The sequence below is a fragment of the Canis aureus genome, chromosome 9 (assembly GCF_053574225.1).
Source record: "Canis aureus isolate CA01 chromosome 9, VMU_Caureus_v.1.0, whole genome shotgun sequence".
NCBI lineage: Eukaryota > Metazoa > Chordata > Mammalia > Carnivora > Canidae > Canis > Canis aureus.
In genome coordinates, this window is record NC_135619.1 from 13,941,723 (window position 1) to 13,956,355 (window position 14,633).

A 14,633-nucleotide genomic window follows, 5' to 3' on the forward strand; every position below is an offset into this window, starting at 1 on the left:
CAATTTTTTTTTTAAATTTTTATTTATTTATGATAGTCACAGAGAGAGAGAGAGAGGCAGAGACACAGGCAGAGGGAGAAGCAGGCTCCATGCACCGGGAGCCCGATGTGGGACTCGATCCTGGATCTCCAGGATCGCGCCCTGGGCCAAAGGCAGGCACCAAACCGCTGTGCCACCCAGGGATCCCAGCTACAACAATTTTAAAAATAACACAAAACAAAACAGCCTACAGATTATGTCAGTCCTGATTGTGTTAACATGATTTTTTCTATCTAGGGTTTAAAGATCTATTTTAGTAGAGATAAGAACATATTTAAAATTATGGTTAAAATTTACAGGGAAAAAGAATTTTCCTAATCTTTTTTTTTTTTTTTTAAAGACTTTATTTATTCATGAGAGAGACACAGAGAGAGCCAGAGAGACAGGCAGAGGGAGAAGCAGGCTCTATGCAGAGAGCCTCATGTGGGACTCAATCCCAGGACTCCAGGATCATGCCCTGGGCCGAAGGGAGGCACTCAACTGCAGAGCCACCCAGGGATCCCGAATCTTCCTAGTCTTTTTGGTCATTTAGTTTCTTAAAATGATTCATTATACCACTGTTAAGAGGGAAAAGAGGAAAAATCCCAAATGAGAACAACAAACACAAAATTAAGATTGGTCTGTTGCTTTGTTAGTTTTTTGTTTCCAGAGCATGAAAAGACTAATATACAAAATGAACAAGCCATTTTAAGTAAATGGAACTAATTCCCAAATGTATCAAGTGCCTGAAGTTTTGAAATATATCATATGTAAATTTCAATTACTTTCTTCAACTCTCACTTCTCTAAAAGCCATCACTACAGCTTCAACTCAGCCTCCAGTCTTTAGTTTTCTCAGTTTTGCTCAATAAACATAAAGCAAACAACAAAAAAACCCTCTCAAGAATCTCCCACACTTCAAGGAACATGCATAAATCTTAAAATCCAAAACTTTCCCCCAAAACAAAACAAAACAAAACAATAATTAGAATTAATCTAGAAAGAAGCTGGATCATTCTCTCTTGACCTAAATTAAGATTCTCTTTGACATGTGATTCAGGCTTTGCAAAATTATAGGTTACAAAATACAAACTCACAAATTACAGTGAGCTTTAGCTTTAGGTCATGCTTAAGATGTTGCCTAAGGGAGGCTGCCCCTGGTAAAGAAGAAGTCTTTGTTTTGTTTTTTTAACTGTACTTTAAATATATCTAGGCATAGCCCTAAAGTTAGTTTGCTGACACATTTATAATATTAGAGTTCTTTAATACTATTTTATCTTCTTGATTTCTAAATCTTGTATTTACTGCATCTTTGAATCTGAAATATCTTGCTTCTTTCTTTCTAAATAAACTTACTATATTAAAATTCAGGTAGGGGCGCCCGGGTGGCACAGTTGGGTAAGCATCTGACTCTTGGTTTTGGCTCAGATTATCATCTCAGGGTCTTGAGATGGAGCCCCAGTCAGTCAGCAAGGAGTCAGCTTAAGACTCTCTCTTCTCTGCCCCTCCCGTCTGTGTACACACACACGTTCTCTCTTTAAAATAAATAAATCTGAAGAAAATAATAAAATTCAGCTAAAAAAAATGACTTCCTTCAGGAAAGCTTTCATGATTATTCTTATACTGTTTCCTCTTGGTATAGCACTTTTTTCATTATACTTATGGTTTTGTTTTTTTTTTTTTACACTGATGGTCCTTAAAATATGTTTGGCTTCTCCACTTTATCACCTAGATCACGAGATTCTTCAAATATTTTTCCAAATCATGATTTAAAAATCTTAACCATAATTATTAGAGTAGTAACATTATAGATTATGTTCTTTTCTCTTTCTCTAATTTTTAGTGATTTTAAAACTTTTATTTTTTTTTATTTTATTTTTTTATTTTTTTTTTAATTTATTTATGATAGTCACAGAGAGAGAGAGAGGTAGAGACATAGGCAGAGGGAGAAGCAGGCTCCATGCACCGGGAGCCCGATGTGGGATTCGATCCTGGATCTCCAGGATCACGCCCTGGGCCAAAGGCAGGCGCCAAACCGCTGTACCACACAGGGATCCCGATTTTAAAACTTTTAAAATGAAATCCTTAAAGACCAATAAACAAACTAAACTTTTGTTAGATTCCTAACTTTTAAAATTCACACCACCATTTGTCAGAATCACCTTTCCTCAGAGGAAAAAGGAAAAACAGTATTTTTACATCAAAACATAAGGAATAAAATGTGCAAAACAAATGGCAGGGGAGAGTGGAGATCATTAGTTTATATTTGGGCTCCTTCTCTATCTAGTTACTCCTACATCTTTCAGTAAATCACAAAATCAGCCTCATCTCCTAACTCTTCCAAGGAAAAGGGGCCCAAAGAATTAAAAGGGGAGTGTTAGGAAAATGGCAAGGGGAACAACACAGAGGAGACAGGTAAATTGTTAAAATTAAAGGATAGTGGGCAGCCCCGGTGGCTCAGCGGTTTAGTGCCGCCTTCAGCCCAGGTCCTGATCCTAGAGACCCGAAATCGAGTCCCACATCAGGCTCCTTGCATGGAGCCTGCTTCTCCCTCTGCCTGTATCTCTGCCTCTCTCTCTCTCTCTCTGTCATGAATAAAATGAATAAAATCTTTTAAAAAATTAAAGGATACTAAGCATGTCATAATAGCAAACCTGTAACAATGCATGTTAGTGGGTCATAACTCTAGCTGCTTTATTTACTTATTTATTTATTTTTAAAATATTTTATTTATTCATAAGAGACAGAGAGAGAGAGGTAGAGACACAGGCAGAGGAAGAAGCAGACTCCCCATTGAGCAGGGAGCCCAACGTGGGGCAGGAACTCATGACTCTGAGATCAAGACCTAAACCAACCCAGATACTGAGATGTGAGTCCACATCAAAAGTTGGACGTTTGGCAGCTCGGGTGGCTCAGCAGTTTAGCACCGCCTTCGGCCCAGGGCCTGATCCTGGAGACTTGGGATCGAGTTCCACGAGTTCCACGTCGGGCTCCGTGTGTGGAGCCTGCTTCTCCCTCTGCCTGTGTCTTTGCCACACCCGCCCCCCCTCTCATGAATAAATAAAATCTTAAAAAAAAAAAAAAAAAAGCCGGGCATTTAACCCATTGAGCCACCCTGCAGCACCCCACTACCATCCCCCCCCCCGCCCCACCAGCTGGGAATGTTGGGTGACTAATGTTTTATATAGAACACAATCTTTGAAATACTAATCATTAAATACTATAAATCAAAAAATTTAGGTATTCCATTTTGTTCATACTATAAGATTTTTATTTTTATTTATTTTTTTAATTCATAGAGACACAGGGAGAGAGAGAAAGAGAGAGAGAGAGAGAGAGAGAGAGGCAGAGACACACACAGGCAGAGGGAGAAGCAGGCACCATACAGAGGGCCTGATGTGGGACTCAATCCCGGGTCTCCAGGATCACGCCCTAGGCTGGAGGCGGCGCTAAACCGCTGAGCCACCGGGGCTGCCCTATGATAAGATTTTTTATTAGAAGACTATACAAGTTAATATCACACCTACTTAAAAGTGGCCATTTCTTTTTAATATTTTGGATCAAATTATCTAACATTAAATATTTTAAATATAAACAGAATCTTCTCTTAGCTACTCCTAGAATATGAATAAAGATGCTTTTAATTAAACTAGTATATCAGTTCACATAAAAATCTGTATTATTCATACTTGTTTATTTTTTAAAAGATTTTATTTATTTATTCATGAGAGACACAGAGAGAGAGAAGCAAAGGGAGAAGCAGAGGGAGAAGCAGAAAGAGAAGCAGAGGGAGAGGCAGGCTCCGTGCAAGGAGCCCAATGTGGGACTCGATCCCAGGACTCCAGGATCATGCCCTGGGCCGAAGGCAGGGACTAAACCTCTGAGCCACCCAGGGATCCCAAAAAAATCTGTATTATTCATACTTATAATTAAGTTTCACATTATACTCCTAAATTAAAACAGTGTATTACACCATAAATTTAACTTTTAGGGGGAATTCTGACTACAAATTCTCATAAAATCAATTTAATTCATATTTGTTGTCATATCACAAAAAATCTAATTTGTAACATGCCCAGGCACAGCACTACAATCTTTTTTTTTTTTTTTTAAAGATTTCATTTATTTATTCATGAGACACACACACACACACACACACACACACACACACAGAGGCGGAAACACAGGCAGAGGGAAAAGCAGGCTCCTCACAGAGAGCCCCCCATGTGGGACTCAATCCCGGACACTGGGATCATGCCCTGAGCCAGAGGCTTAACCACTTAGCCACCCAGGCGTCCCTACAATCTTATTTTAATATATAATGAAAATACATCTAGTCCAGCGAGATTCTGCAAGACTGTTTCCTGCAAACTTGGTAGGGATGGGGAAACTGCTGCTTATCAGTACATACTATAAGCCAATAGGAATGGCAGATGCACACAGCTCCGTAAGAACCAATGGAGAACACATCCTTTGACATACAGAAGTTAGGGTGAAAGAGGAAAGAAATAGGAGTTAAAGGGAAATTTATAAACTGGCATAAGAAACGCCACAAGTGGGGATGCTATTTACTTTACCTTCCTCTTCTGTTTTTCTGAAGTACTGCAGATTCCCATTAGGGATGAGAGCAATGACAGAAACTGAATTAGGTGAAGGAGATTGCCAATGAGGGCTCCACTAAAGTTCTGTGGGCTCTTGCAATTCTCCTCCCAGATTACAAAAAAAGAAAGCCCCTGAAGGGTAAAAGGAAGTGTTGTGGGGAAACTCAGCAGTATGAACCAACTCTAAGGCAGTGATGGGAAAAGGAACTAACATTTTTTGACAAATTACTTAGTGGAAACGTTTAATCCTTATAACACTGAAACTTAAATATTATTATCCTCATTTTACAGGTGATGGTAACAAGAAATATGTCCAAGGTCGAAATGTTATTTAAGCAGAATAAGATAATGGCTTCATCTGTCTGGTTTCAATGTCCATGTTCCCTCAACTACTTCATATATTCTCTTCATAAAGTCTAATCGTTATTATTGACAGGTACTGCCATACCCACTAAAGCACCTAATCATTATAACTCTATTGTTCTTTCTTTCTTTTCTCTTTTTTTTTTTTTTTTTTTATCACTTCACTCTCCTCCAAGTCTTCCGTACTCTACGGTTTTCTGTTAAAGTGTGAGGTCTTCTAGAGACATCAACTTTCATCTAGACAGTAAATCAATAAGTATCAGCAGTGTTAGTTTAGTCTTTGGATATTCTTGACAATTTTTATCACTGTTTGTTCCACAAAACAACTCTTCCAACTCCCCCTTGGAAGGCAGGGCACTGGGAGTGCCAGAAGGTACATTTTAAGATAGAAAGTTTATTCTTCTCTTATCTCCCACCTCACTCATCTCAAAGTAACTATATAAACAATCTTACTACTTGGTACCAAGTTGAAATTCCATTAAGAAGAAAACAAAGAACGTTTTCTTAAAAAAAAAAAAAAAAAAAAAAAAGCTATACAGAAATTGTTTCAAAGATCATGAACTTTACTGACCTAAGTCTCTCAGTCTCTCAGAGCCTATTCATTCAACATTTAGACATGACTAATAATCCAATTATCCAGATTCTAGAGGGTAGAATAGAGTCCCATATTAAAAGTAAAAGAGCAATGTCATTGAGATCAGGAAGAAGTCACAGCAGGATGCTAACAGTGATGGAAGCAATCAAAATACTAATTAATAAAGTAGAGACATTTTAAAAAGCAGGGCAGCATGAGACTGCTAAGTACAAGAGCAAAGTGCACAAGATGCCATTATTCCTCCAGGGCAGCAGAGGCCAAGAATTCTTGCCCAATTTTCCAATAACTCTATCCTTTTATTTGCTGTACATGCAATCTGTCACCTAGGACTTCTTAGTTTAGCCATTAGACCCCACTTGCCTTAGAATCTCCCCTCTTTTTCCCCTTCAAACTGTTTGTGACCCTTTTTTAAAAATTTAAATTAATTATTTTAGTTTTAAAATTTAAATTCGGGGATCCCTGGGTGGTTCAGCAGTTTGGCCAGGGATCGGGTCCCACATCGGGCTCCCTGCCTGGGGCCTGCTCCTCCCTCTGCCTGTGTCTCTGCTTCCCTCTCTCTCTTTCTGTCTCTCATGAGTAAATAAATAAAATCTTTAAAAATAAAAATAAAAATAAATAAATAAATAAATAAATAAATAAATAAATAAATAAATAAATTTAAATTCAATTATGTTTGTGACTCTTAATCAGGTTCAGCATTCACAGAAGCAGCCTTAATCCACACCATCCTCTGACATCTTGGCTTTTCCTCATGGCTCCCACTTCTAATTTACAACATATCCCGTGGAATACCCCCGCCTAGAATTTAGCTACATTTTTACCTTCTTGGAGGTCTACCGGAGGGCTTTTATTGACAGACACTGCTTCTTATTCCTTGCCAGATGCCCAACTAGGCTCCTAACTTTGCAAGTATAGTTTCCCTGGAACAACTCCATTATTACTCTGCCTTCTGGCTGCCACCCTTATAGCCCTGCCCAAGTAATACACTGAACATACCATCTAGTACCTCTAATCTGCAGGACAGTCTGAGGCAGCATTCCATCAACCAAATTCATTGATATTTCTGCAGCAAAAGATAAAACACACTCTCATAAGGTGGGATTAAATAATGACTATAAATAGCTTCATGTCAGTTCATGTTATACTTTGCTGCCAAATAAGTTAAAAAAAAAAACCTTCCAGAGTCTTCTGGACATTAGAATTAAGATGAAAGGACTTTATACATATATGTTTTTCTTTCTTTTCTTTTCAGATCTCCTCCCAAAATATTGAAGAAAATTTTTTTTCCTGGTGTTTCAATAGGTAATTTCAACTTTCTGATAATTTTACTTACATAAAAAATGTACTAAATAAATGAGGTATATTTTGGGCCCATACACAAAAATATGTATATAACAAAAGCATATGAATAGATGCTGTTGTATATTTACTGACAGAGAAGCTTTATCTAGGTAATAAGTACAACTAAGTTACTGAAAAAGTATACATATAAAACATTGTATTTAGTGAAATTAGAACCATACCATGGTTTTAAGATTAGCGATTCAGGATACATACTCCAAAAAAGTTATTTCTCTCTCTCTCTCTCTCTCCTCTCTCTCTCTTTTTAATGCAGAGGTCATTAAACTAGTTACCCAAGATTTAGAACAAAAAGAATTTTAGAATAGTAAGGGGCCTAAACAAATCCAGTTTTAGGACGCCTGGGTGGCTCAGTGGGTGAGTGTCTGCCTTTGGCTCAGGGTGTGATCCCTGATGGGTCCCGCATAGGGCTCCCTCAGGGACCCTGCTTCTCTTCAGGTGTCTCTGCCTCTCTCTGTGTCTCTCATGAATAAATAAATAAAATATTTAAAAAAGAAATCCAGTTTAATCTTCATTCTATTCATAGGATAATTAAGAAAGGGTCATAAAAGTCATACATGGCCTCATTCCCCTTCCTGAAGACAGATGCACTGCTTAAAAACAAAGTACTTAAATTCAGGTCTCCTGACTTATCAGGTCAGAAGTCTTTTTTCCTATATTACTGCTATCTATATAAAATAACTGCATTTTAAGACAAATCCAACCTCCAGTACTTTTTCCAACTGTCACTATTCTTGTTATATAAATCTTGACGGCTTATCCATTTTATCAAAGAAAAAAAAAAGTGGGATCCCTGGGTGGCGCAGCGGTTTGGTGCCTGCCTTTGGCCCAGGGCGCGATCCTGGGGACCCGGGATCGAGTCCCACGTCGGGCTCCCGGTGCATGGAGCCTGCTTCTCCCTCTGCCTGTGTCTCTGCCCCTCTCTCTCTCTCTCTCTCTGTGACTATCATAAATGAATAAAAATTAAAAAAAAAAAAAAGAAAAAAAAAGTAAGGGTATTAAAATATAAGTCTCAGCTTCATCAGTGATCTAAAATGACTTTATCACAGACACACTTTCTAAAACATGTGGAAAATGAAACAAGGTAAGTCTTCTCTCCCCATCCATCTGAATGCTCAGCTCTTAGGAGACTTCTGCTTTCCTCACACTTTAGCCTCACTAGATTATCTCCAAAAGTTGTGAACAGTACTTGTGGGCACGTTCTCCCCCGCTGCCTTCAACGTCTCCTCTAGGCTGTGAGTTCCTTCGGGGTGCGAAGCCTCCACATAAAAGGCGCTGCGTACCTGAATAAGTGAGCGCACCTAAGAATAACGTACAATTATGATCTTTAAGGAAGGAGCTCATCGTTTGGCTTCTATTATCTGACTTGACAGTTATGAAAACCTCTTACCTCGCCAGAGGTATACATTATTGTGATTAGTCAGTACCAGAAAGCACTTTTATAAAGTTTCCGAACACTTGATAGTCCCTCGAAACGACGTCCGGCTGGCCGAGAGCACGGTAAGAGGAAATGTCTCCTCACACTAAGCAAACGCTACTCCAGCAAGGGCTTTCTCTCCCTGAGAGGACTGGAACGGTCCTCCGGCGGGAGGCGATATCCGCTCCGTCTCCAGAGCTTCTGGGAACCCGCCGCGAGGGTGAGGTGCGGGCGCTGCGAGAGCCTCGCGCGGAGCCCGGGCTGGGGCCCGCTCCTGACCGACCCGGGCGCCGCGGGCGCCACTCGGGCGGGCCCGACCTCCCGACCTTCCCCGCACGCAGGGAGAGCCGGCCGCCGCCGCCGCCGCCGCCGCCGCCGCCGGGCAGAGTCCACGCCTACCTGTTGGGCTCGGGTACAACCAGGCTCTCCCCGAGCCCGGCGAGGAGGACTGGCCGCGCCGGCCATCCGGCCGTCCCCGCGCCGCAACTGAGCCCCTCCGCGGCGGGTTCCGGCCCCTTCGGCCACGACACCTGATCCCTCCACCCGTGTCCCCGCACCCAGGGTCCCAGCTGCCTCACCCACTTCGCAGCCGCGATCACCCTGGGGACGCCCAAGCCGCCCACCTCACAGCGCAGGCCCCGGCGGGAGGTCCCTCCTAGTGGGCAGGCAGCCCGGCCACCGCCCCCTCGCGCCGCAGCGTCTCCACTCCCCGGGCCCCCGGCTGCTCACCTCCTGGGGTCCCCCACGGCTCAGCGTCGCTCCCAGTCCTGCCACGTTACAGGCTCCACAGCGCAGCAGGGCAGCGCCGAGACTCGCCGGCGGCGGCGACCGCGAGGCAGCGCGACGGGAGGGGCGCGCGCGGGGCGGGGCCGGGCGGCTCGGAGCCGCGAGCGCGGCGGGAGCCGGCGATTGGAAGCCCGCCCGCGCCGCGCGGCCGATCCTAGGCCCCCGCAGCCGGCCGCCGAGCCATCGAGCACCCACTCTGGCAGGCGTGACTGCTCCACCGCCGAAAGAGCGATGGGGGAGAGAGCTGCCCACGTTGATCGAGGCCAGGGCAGTGGCTGTGCAGTCGGGAGATCTTGGCCACAACTATTTTTGTCTGTTGTGTCAGCGCCAGCCAGGATCCCTAGGGGCGGCAGTGGGGCGTCTGAAAGCCAAGATATAGCTGCAGCCTGAGGAAATTCAGGCAGTGAGTGCTGTGGGTGTGGATGGTGTCATGTCAGCCATGGAAGGGACCCTAGAGGGCCTTGTTACTTGCTACTCCTTGTTTTATAGCCTGAGACTCTGGGGCCTGACCGAGCGCCTTACTCAAGGTCACACACGGAGTCGCCGGTGGAATTGGGACTCAGGGCCACTTGGCTCCAAGTCAAGTGCGTTTTTCCAGTATACTCAGCGTTTTGAATATAATTTTCAGTCTTGAAACAGTCTCAAGATTTCGGGACAAAGAACATCTTTTTCTGAACCATTTGCGATTTGCTGACACGATGCCACATTGTCCCTAAATACTTCCGTGTGTGGGTCTTACTAATTAAGCATCCTCAACTATGTAGTCACTATCTACCAAGACCAAAACGTTTATGCGATACATTACGTTTGGTCAATGTCACAATCACGTTTTTTACGGTAAAAGGATTCAGTTGAGAATCAAGCAGTGTGTTTACTTGTCATGTATCTTTAGTTGCCTTCAATCCGGAACACTTCATCAGTCTTTCCTTGAGTTTCATGTCCTTGACACTTTTCAAAATTCCTGGCCAATTATTTTGCACAATGGCTTTCACTTTCCATCTCTGATGTATATTTATGATTAGACATGGTAAGTGTCTATGACAGGACTGTCACAGAAGTGATGCTGTGTTCTTCTCATTGTGAGCCAGATGCTTGGTTCCTCAACCTGTTTTGAAAGCATAAGCAGAGCTACAGTTGTATTAGTTGCATTATTAGCTGCACATACTGTTTTATTCCTTAATTATGTCTTACGTACCTCTTATCAATCATTAACTTTGGTTTTTCCACTACTACTCTCTGTTTACCCACTGATTTTAGAAACCTAATGGGGACTCAACAATAACATTTGTCTTGAAATTATCTGACATACCTGATCCTAACAGTACCAAATGGTACCTCGTTGTCCAGAAGAATGCATTCTTCTACGTTGTTTCAAGTTCCACTCCCTTCAAGGTGTCAAGAAATCCTTCACCTTCCTCTCATGTATTCATTCACCTCCTTCCCCAAACGTACATAAGCTGTCTCTAGGCTTAACGGGATACAGCAGCCTTGGGAATAATTTCCTGCCTTCTCCTTTGGCTGCCCTCTGCTTCAAAATTAGTGTCTAAGGTGTTGGCCTATATGCATCAGGTGCACCAACAAGTTTGAGTTTGGTAACAATCGCATCCTATCAAGTGGCACATTTTAATTAGTCTCATTATTTTTTTTTCAAGATTTTACTTATGTATTCATGAGAGACAGAGAGAGGGCGCGCGCGCGCGCGCGAGAGAGAGAGAGAGAGAGAGAGAGAGAGGCAGACACCCAGGCAGAGGGAGAAGCAGGCTCCATACAGGGAGCCCGATGTGGGACTCGATCCAGGGGCTCCAGGATCACGCCCTGGGCTGAAGACAGGCGCTAAACTGCTGAGCCACCCAGGGATCCCTAATTAGTCTCATTATTGATATTTATTTTAATAAAGTGGTGTCTGCCAGGCTTCTCCACTATAAAGTTATTTCTTTCCTGTTTGTAATTAATAAGCATTTTGGGGGGAGGAGATTTTTTGAAATTGCATAAATATTTCCTCAGCAAAGCTTTAATTTATTTATATCAGTATAAGATCAGAGTTTCCTATTAAATGGGTTATAATCTGTTATTATAATCTGTTTCTATCATTATTTATTTTGATGTTCAAGTTGTCCTGAGTTTGGTCTGGGGGGAGCCCTATTCGTGCTGGTTTCTGTGTCTTTGTGTGTTTTAAATTCTTTTGTGAAACATTTTTTAAAATACAGAAAATATGAAAGCATTTTATATACCTGCTATTGGGGTATCACTGTTCAGGCTCACTTAGTGGATGTGACTAGGGAATATTTATACACTCATACAGTGCATCTATATATGTAACTATAAATGTATACTCACACATATTTACAGCTCTATTTATTTATCTAACATATATATTGAAAAACCATATGTTTGCAGTAATACCTCCAATCCTGCATCACACAGCATATTCTAGTTTCCTCCCATATTTGTTACTCCTTTCTCCCACAGAGAGAAACCTGGATCCTATTATCCTTCAGATATTTACTTTTTAAATACCTCCTCTATATTTAAGTGGTCACCCATAGCTGCCATCTCTCTGTTTGGAGGATGCCACCCTTACCCCATTATGGTTCTGAAACTCCAAAATAAGCCACCACCAGCCACCCCCCACTTTCTCCTTTCCTAACGCCGGCTCCCAAACCCTGTGCCAGAGCCTAGTCCATGAGCCCTCACCACCCAGCTCAGGCTCCATCTCTTGCTAAGCATTCCCTTAGGCATCCTCTTTATTTACTCTACTTGATATATGTAGACACACACAAACACAGATAGAGACACACTCACTTTGGGTACTAGAGAGTACCCTGAGAAAGGTATAAAAGAATTTTAGATCCTAAAGGAGAGAGCAACTACTGGAAAGTCCTGTTGGGAGGCTCACGGAGGGTTTTAAGAAAAAGACGACATTTAAAATGGGCTTTGGGGGTGCCTGGGTGGTTCAGTTGGTTAAGTGTCTCACTCTTGATTTTGGTTCAGGTCATGATCTCAGGGTCCAGAGATCAAGCCCAGTGTTGGGCTCCAAGCTCAATGTGTAGTCTGCTTGGGATTCTCTCTCTCCTTCTCCCTCTGCCCCTCCTCCTAAGCTCTCTGTCTCAAAATAAATGAATAAATAAAATATTTTTAAAAATTTTTAAAAGGGGAACCTGGGTGGCTCAGTGGGCTAAGCAGCTGACTTCAGCTCAGGTCACGATCCTAGGGTTCTGGGATTGAGCTCCGCATTAGGTTCTGCACTTAGCAGGGAATCTGCTTCTCCCTCTCCCTTTGCCTCTACCCCTACTCATGCTCTCTCTCTCTCAAATAAATAAATAAAATATTTTAAAAAGAAATAAATACAAGTTTTAAAAATAAATAAGTAAAATGGGCTTTGAAGAATGCATAAGAATAAATGAATAGGATGTATATACTGCATTAGATATTGAAAAAACTGGAAAATAATTTGAGCGGGCCCAAAGCAGAGAAAGTAATTCATTTTAGCTGAATATGTAGTACAAAAATAATGACACAAGAATTTTAGAGTCCAACTACTAGTTTTACAGAGGATTCAAAGATGACTCCAAACTTTGAGCTTAGATGACAAAGAGAATTAAATTATAAAAAGGAGTCAGTTTGGAGGGGAAAGTAATACATTTAATTTAAACATATCACATTTGAGTGAAGCATCCAAGGAGAAATGTAGGATTAGAGCTTCGAGGAGGGGTCAGAACCAGAGTTCTAGTTAAGAACTTTTCCATATGGCGGTGACAGCTGACACGATAAAAGAGGAAATAAAGAGAACAAAGAACTCTGAAAGACAATCAGTTTAGTTTTAACCAAACACAAATGTGTTCCACCTTTCAACTTCTATTTTATTTTTCTCTGTCCCATATTGAGATTCTGAGTCACAATATAGAAGAAGGAAGCTGTATTATAATTAGCAGAAAAAAAACACAGTTTTGAAGTCCACAGGGTGACTTGTGTTCAAATTCTACTTCCACTACTTAGTAGGCATGACCTAGGGAAAACCACTTCATATCTTTGAAGCTCAGTTTCCTCCCTTTAAAGTGAGAATAGGGACGCCTGGGTGGCTCAGTGGTTTAGTGCCTGCCGTTGGCCCAGGGCATGATCCTGGGGTCCCAGGATCGAGTCCCACATCAGGCTCCCTGCATGGAGCCTGTTCCTCCCTCTGCCTGTGTCTCTGCCTCTCTCTGTGTCTCTCATGAATAAATAAATAAAATCTTTTTAAAAATTGAGAATAAAATCTCTCTCTCTGAGGTGTTCTGAAGGTTCAGGATACAATAGAAATAACTAGCATGTGGCCCATTGTCAAATGATAGCTAGCACTATGAGGCATTTACCTTATTTCTCTGTCACAACTTATTCCAGTTTGTTACTGTTGATGTCTCTGTTTGGCACACAGAAGCCTCTCATCCTGTATTTGTTGAAGCAATGGATAACTGTATATAGTTTCTATTTTTTAAAATACTCACCAGTATAGTGAATTATACTACCTTTTCTTGGCTTTTTATAAGGAACAACTTCCCCACCAATAAACGAAGTATATTACCAAAATAGAATGTTGGTATTTAATGATGTATGTAAAAATTACAAAGTAAACCAGTAGTTACCGATTTGACTGGCTATGTGATACCTTGCTTATCTCCAGGTTCAACACATTTGATACAATGACTCCAGGTTTCAACCAGCATAGATTTGGGAAACTGAAGATAATAGATTACCTTTAAGATTGCCTCTACCCCTGAGATTATAAAATTCAATGATAGTTGAACAGTATTATCTAAACAATGGTACTCCAGTGCACCCATGGAACTCTAAGGTCCTGCTCTTGATTATAATTCTTCAAAGGTTAATAGGTGTTCCTTTAAACAGGCATTTTAAATTTGAGAAACACTCTGTCAATATAGCCATCTTCTAGAAAGTCATCATGTATATTAGTAGGCTGCATTTCATGCAATGTTTCCCAAGTTTATTTGACAGTGGAATATAATATTTTTTTAAGGAATACATACTAGTATCTGTGAGAACTAGTGTTCCTTCAGAGCAGACTTTGGGAAATACAGCTCTGGAAGTTTGTTATTAGTGATCCACTCAGTCATGTCAGGTTGCTCAGTGTTGATGAAACCATCAATGAGATTGGAGTGCACATGTGGCAAGCTCATGTCACAAAACACATAAGTCAGGCACAGCTTCCACTCTGTCAATTTCAATATAATTTAAGCCTGAAATGACACTGATACCTCATGCCAACAAAAGATCTGCTTGCTCTTTGTGATACAGCTTTCTACTTTTTGGTCTATCAAGCATTATCCATCAATGTACTGCTGAGTTTGCTGTAATCAGTGACAGCTTTTTTTTTCTTTTTTCTTTTAAAGATTTATTTATTTCTAGGGATGCCTGGATGGCTCAGTGGTTGAATGTCTGCCTTTGACTCAGGGCTTTATCCCAGGGTCCTGGGATCGAGTCCCACAATAGGCTCCCCCATC

At 41.6% G+C, this 14,633-nt stretch overlaps 1 protein-coding gene across 12 annotated transcripts in view; it reads right to left on the minus strand.

Moving 5' to 3' along the window:
• HEATR5A (HEAT repeat containing 5A) overlaps positions 1-9,220 on the minus strand; it is a 112,156-nt gene extending 102,936 nt beyond the window's left edge. For 9 of the 12 annotated variants that reach the window (XR_013385950.1, XM_077908944.1, XM_077908950.1 and 6 more), the window contains exon 1: positions 9,082-9,220. The gene's annotated coding sequence lies outside the window, so the exon portion shown is untranslated. Of the gene's footprint in view, positions 1-6,572; positions 6,640-8,751; positions 8,901-9,081 lie in introns of those variants that run through there. The other 3 variants (XM_077908942.1, XM_077908941.1, XM_077908943.1) reach the window with 3 other exon arrangements.
• Positions 9,221-14,633: the final 5,413 nt, after the last annotated feature.